This window comes from Leguminivora glycinivorella, chromosome 1 (genome assembly GCF_023078275.1).
Source record: "Leguminivora glycinivorella isolate SPB_JAAS2020 chromosome 1, LegGlyc_1.1, whole genome shotgun sequence".
NCBI lineage: Eukaryota > Metazoa > Arthropoda > Insecta > Lepidoptera > Tortricidae > Leguminivora > Leguminivora glycinivorella.
Window position 1 is genome coordinate 5,048,199 of NC_062971.1, and position 6,316 is coordinate 5,054,514.

General features: G+C 36.9%; 1 protein-coding gene across 2 annotated transcripts in view; it reads right to left on the bottom strand.

The window, feature by feature from the left end:
- LOC125227592 (CDC42 small effector protein homolog) overlaps positions 1-2,355 on the bottom strand; it is a 64,946-nt gene extending 62,591 nt beyond the window's left edge. Inside the window, exon 1 of one of the 2 annotated variants that reach the window (XM_048131937.1) lies at positions 2,192-2,355. The gene's annotated coding sequence lies outside the window, so the exon portion shown is untranslated. Of the gene's footprint in view, positions 1-2,187 lie in introns of both variants that reach the window. The other variant, XM_048131945.1, reaches the window with a different exon arrangement.
- Between the last annotated feature and the right edge of the window lie 3,961 nt (positions 2,356-6,316).

Consider the following 6,316-nt stretch of genomic DNA (forward strand, 5'->3'; position numbering starts at 1 on the left):
TAGGATGATACCTAGTTGTACAACCTTCGTATGTGAGTATTAGATGGCGTGGTAGAGAAGTAGTGATGTGGTTAAGTGTCGACAAATACAAGGCTGTGGTCGCGTCGGTGTGCGTTTCAGGAAAACGTGTCGGTAAATATTGTGGTAGTTTACCAGACAATATCTATTAGGTGGTTAGGACTCCGGCTCTAATAGTCGATATTGTTAAATTTTTATACTCTTACAAATCTAAATTACTCGTAAGTTTTCTCATGAAGTTTATTAGTTATAGAAGAAGAAGAAGAAGAAGAAGAAAAGACATTTATTCAGTACAGCACACATACACAGGACAAAATGGTGAAATTAAAAAAAGAAACTAATAATAAAAAACAAATACACAAAAATATCCTAAGAAAATTATATACACACAAACAGAAAATTACACTTGTGTGTCCAGCAATGTGTGCAGTAGGGAAAAGGCTTTGACTCAGCATGTTGTTGCAAGACGCAGGCGAGGCGAAATGCAACGCTGTTATTCTGCCAAGGCCTGAGGGAGTGACTTTTTTGTTATATTAAGAGTTTTGAATGATTCGCGGTTATTTTCATTAGACTTATATTGACCGGGATATAGACCGTGATTACCTTTTTGATTTTTATCGAGTTCCCGATATTTCGACGCAGTTGCATGCATCATGATGCAAAACGTAATCACGGTCTATATCCCGGTCAATATAAGACTAGTTATATTGTTTTGTGACGATACAGGGATTGTCGTTTATGGCCATTTCTAATTGGCGAGTAGTCGAGTATTATATTTGGGTTGCGTAATGCTTTTAAGATGAACAGCATGTATTGTGTGGAAACTAAATCACTTGCTATTGTAGGTAACAAGTTGCAGATAAGAATAACCAGTAATTGTAAATAAGAGTAAACTGTAAACATTTATACAATGTGAAGCTGAGCATCGAATAACAAATAATTGCGTTAAACCACTAATTACCTATAAGTTAACTTGCCAGTAAAAGAGCAATTCCCGAAAAGTTTGTACATTTAGATCACGTCTCCGATTCTGATAAAACATGCTAGGTAGGCTGATAGAGTCCATGATGCTGAGCCAGATCCACTAGGTTTCCCAAAATGTCCTAGGTAGATTGTATGAAACCTTCCTTTTTTGTTACCAGATTTCTACACATTTTCGGTAACATTTATAAAAGGAAAGTTTCGTTTCGGGAAATCAACTGGATCTTGCTCAGCATCATGGACTCCACCAGCCTACCAAGTACCAATTTTTATCAAAATCAGAGACGTGATCTAAATGTACAAACTAATTGGGAATAGGGAACTTGACTGTTCTTAAAATAAAATATTGTATACCATGCATGAAATAAAGCATCCGATAATTATAAGAAAAATGTTACAGACAGAATTTATTTTTAAATCCAATTTCTATTTAACTAGTCAGGTAAAATTATATAAAGTAACTGAATTGACCGTGACGTAACTCAATTCGATTTCATATTAATTTCATATTAGCAAGTCGTTCAAATTCGTTTTGACAGTTCTTAAAAAGAAGCTGACTTGACTAGGAGGCAGTGGCGGAGCGTCGATACAACTCGATTCCCAAGGGGTTCCCTTAAATTCTCTAGTATCTGTAGAAGTCCATACAAAACAACTTCCAAAAACCCCTCCGGCTTTACCAACGAAAATTTTCACGCCCCGCCACTGCTAGGAGGCAAGTAGCCTATTGCTGAAAAATGTTTTCTCATTAAGGCGCTACATCCCCGAAAATGTAATTAAAAATATGTAAGTAGTCCTTGCCCACTATGGAAAATATTAACCTTTTGCTAAACATCATAGGTATTTAATGAATTCTCGAAACAGACACACCGCAGACCCTTATCACTAACGTGCAGCATCAAATGTTTCCTGCATGTATTTGCGGTTAAAACGAGGACATAACTTGCCAACAAACGACAAAGCAGAACGACTATCTAATACATATTCATGTAAGAGAAATTAATATGCTCTCACCGGCTTGCCGCGTACGAGGCAGTCAGACGGGTTGAAAAAACTATCGCACAACTTAACGGAATCGCGACCCGCGCATTCCCATAGCCCCAATCACAGAAACAAACCGAACTAATATACATACCCCCTACGTTGCCTTAACTCGAAGAAATAAACAGCAAAGAAAATCGATATACATACTTACATATAGAAACGCAAATCCACGCTTTAAATTCGTATTAATCCAATTTATTATTACACTCAGCACTATTGTTTTATTGGTCACAGGAACTGATTCAGTATTTTTTTATACAGTTGTAAAGTTTGTAAGTTACTGACGAGTAGCGGGCGCGTGCTTTCTACGCGCGGTTCCCCTAGTGACTGACTTAACTGCGTGAAGTTCGCACCGGTCGCCTTAACCGTGGGTTTATTGCTATCGCCTCCCGATTACTAACCAGCATTCTTGTCGATTAAACCAGTGTTAAGTAAGATCTGTGGTTGCGGGTAGTCGCTAAAGATCTTGAGGTTAGCGTATATACTGGTTTAGTTAGGGTAAATGCTAGCTGGGATTTGAGGAAGTTGATAACAATAGCAGTCCAGCTGCCATCGAAGTTATAAAGGTCTTATTATACTCTATATTTCCCCTAATATAGTTCTTCATACTTTAATGTTAAGGATGTTATTAAAGTGAGGTTATATCGACATGTTTTAGTTTCGCTCCACATGCGGCATTGTGCATGTGCATCGGTTCCTTGGAGAAAATGCGAAAGGACACGTTGTCCGTTGCGGTTGAACGACAAGTCCAGTGATACCAGGGCATTAAAAGCTAAAAGTAAGACACATCTAAAAAAGGTACGACTTCGATAAAAGCGGTTTCGCTCTACGTTCATTCTGAATCCGATCCGAATCCATGAAAATAAGATCCGTAGTCGCAGAACTATAAATTATATATAGAGGTATTATAGGACACTCTTGATTGACTGAGTCCCATTTCTATGATCATTTACGCACTTGATCCTATCCATCATCCGATTTCTTTCCGTCATTCTTCGGAATCTTCGGATCTAGTGCGTAAATTATGATACAAATAGTTCTATGGCTACGACTTATCTTATTTTTACGGATTCGAATCGGACGTAGTGCGAAATCACTCTAAAAGTACATTTATATTTTTTGGAACTAAAAAACGATGTAAACAGCATAAACTTTTTGTTCTATCACTAATATTTCTGCGCAATGTTTGCGCCGGTTATACGAAAAGTACGTAAAATCCTACTTAATTGTATGGATTGTACGGTTCGCAACCAAAAGCTGCGATTTAGGCCGCGGTACATTTTGAGTAGGTTCCTACGCATGAAATAAAAAAAAATCAAGTTAATTGGTTTAGTCGTTTCGGGAAAATTGACTGTGACAGACGGACAGATAGACACATTCTATCTCATCCTATTAGGGTTCCGTTATTTTTTTTAATTTTGAGGTAGGAACCCTAAAAAGTAGGTAAAGGTACGATTTGGCAACACTTGAAGAACTCGGAGACTCAGAGACTACTTGCGATGACATCATACGTACTTACGACCTTTTGGCACGACCACGGTTGTCCAAATATTTGGAGGGCCAATGTTTAGTATAGTATGTTCCTCGTAACCGGTTAAATGAGGTTCTAACTTTTGTGGTTAAACTTTCAATTTCGAGTAGAATGGTAAGTGGAGTTTTATAATTAAATTACCTACTGTCAAACCCTACAATATGGTAGTGCTATATTTAAAACCGCATGTCATTTAAATAATAAAATAGGTAGGTAAGTATACATTTTGAATAAATATAAAGGTATGTAAGGTCAACCTTTCATAATATATCTGAAAAAAAGCCAATCCTGTATTCCTAGGTTATGGTACATACTTCCATATGTATATATAGTGTTGCAAAAAATCGGTTTTTTTTTTCTGGCTTGAAAAAAAAATGAAAAAAAAAAAAACAGTTTTTTTCTGGAGTATGTTTTTTTTTCTAAAGTACGAAATCTTTAAATTTGAAAGTAGTTAATACTTTTATACGGTTTTTTGGACTTAATGTAACTATTAAACGAATTTAATCAAATAACTTAATTTCTGGTCTTATAAAAGTAACATTTACGAAATCTGTAGTTGGTAGTTATCACATTTTACTCTTGGCAACACCACCGCCTCTCCACGCAGCATCTGGGATTCCCTTGTATACTGAATGTTAATTGAATTAAAATTTACGTTATTGTTATTGAAACACGTTATTACAACTCACGAAAAACCGTTATTATCGTATTATTTGTTCATCTGAAAAAAAAAAACAGTTTAGAAAAAAACCGAGGTGCTCGGTTTTTTTTCATGTTTTTTTTCACAATTCTGAAAAAAAACATTTGTTTTTTTTCTATTTAAAACCATATGTATATAGAAGTTTATGTTAGACCCATAACCTACGGATGGATTTGAAATAGAAAGAAACTGAAGACAAATCAGTTCCATAACCACGTAATATCTACAGGGTTTTTAGCTCCTCGAGTGTCAGACTGATTTTTGAGTTGTTGGAATTTTGATTTTAATTTAATTAATCAAATTTGAAATTTGATTGACGTAATCGGCTGGGACTCGGCCGGACGACACTCCAAAGGTTTTTCATATTTTTATTAAGCGCCTTGTGGCATTCAAAACGTATTATACCTGTTTTATTTATTGATTTAGATTGAGACATCTAATCTTAATCGAAGCTTTAAATTGATCACACTTGCGCAGCGTCAAAGCTTTGGGAATGGCAATATCTGTTCTCTATCATTTAATGCGTCAGCGTCTAAGTATTAAAAATATATTTACCACGGTTGTAAACTTTTATATCAAGATTGATGATAAAGTAATCCACGGTCAGAAGGCGTAATCCGTGTCTAAGTAGCTAAAGGTATTGTCACGCTAATGCATCCAATGTCTTGCGCAGCTGAGCGGCGGCGGCGCCGGCGCGTGCGCCTGCAGCGGACCCCCCGGCCTGCGCCAGTGGTCACTGTAATGTATGGAACTTATTTGATTTCTATCGTAATTATTTATTTAAGTAGACGTAATTATTAACCAAATAATAATTAAATCGGGAACAAATGAATACAGGACAAGAAGATAAGACATGTGCCACACCTAGCCAGGAACACTTTGGACCAGCTGGCATCATTATATAATAGGACATAATTTTGTGGGATTGGACAGTTGTAATTAGCTGGCTGTCAGCTAAATACTCGTTTCAAAGCTTGTCACAATATATATATAGCTTATAGCTTAGTTTGGGGCTAGGTTGATATGTGTAAGGTGTCCCCCAATATTTATTTATTTATTTATTTTATAATATACAATAATATATTTTATATAATATACTATATTTTCATAGATCGTTTTGAGGATTAAGTCGACAATATAGCTAAACAACTGCATTTACCTAAGCGAAAAACTGCAACATCGGCCTACTTAGCTCAGTGGTGGGCAAACAAGTTCATTGGGGGCCAAAATGTTAAGGAATTTTACCACTTTGTACTTTTATATATTCTGTGATTTTACTAGTGCTGGCACAGAATATATAAAAGTACAAGTACAGAAGGCTCACTCTCAACAACCTGTCAACGGACTGCATACGACATTGAGTTCTATTGCGCAGCGTGAAGGTTGTCAGGTTGTTGGGAGTGCGAACTCGCGGCTTGTCTTTGTACGGAAGAAACGCGGAGTGAGCCGCCCCTGGTGCTGGCCATATCACACACTCTATTTTTTTAAGGACCGGTTGAGAGCCTGATAAAATATCCTTTCGCGGGCCTTACTTTGCCCATCCTTATTCTAGCTAAGTAGCTAGGATAATAAGTACCTACAAGGGTAATAAGTATTACCTACAAATTTATTGGCATTGGACTTTACAGCCATAGGTTAAAGATACGCCGTACCTCCGATGTCTGTCGGCACACTATACCTTGTGAAAGTCGCTGCAAAAATGATCTGTTAAAGATGCTGTGGCCAATAATGATGATTACAAAAGTTATAGTCATATTTTACTTAATATCATGAACTGTATTGATTATAAGAAATGTATTGATTATAATATTCTCACCTATAACAAACGGGCCACATAACCAAGACCGCTCCGCAAGCGGTCAGCTCACACGATTAGCTCCCACAATGCTTATTCACGCGCGTGTGAGCCGATGGCCCTTGGCCAGTTGGCCACCCTGGGGGGAAGCCATGGTGGATTTGTCTAATCATCTGGAAAACTTGAGCTCATTGAGCTAGAAATAAACTAATAAGTTGGTATTTTTATTACTAAAATAGGTTGGTATTTT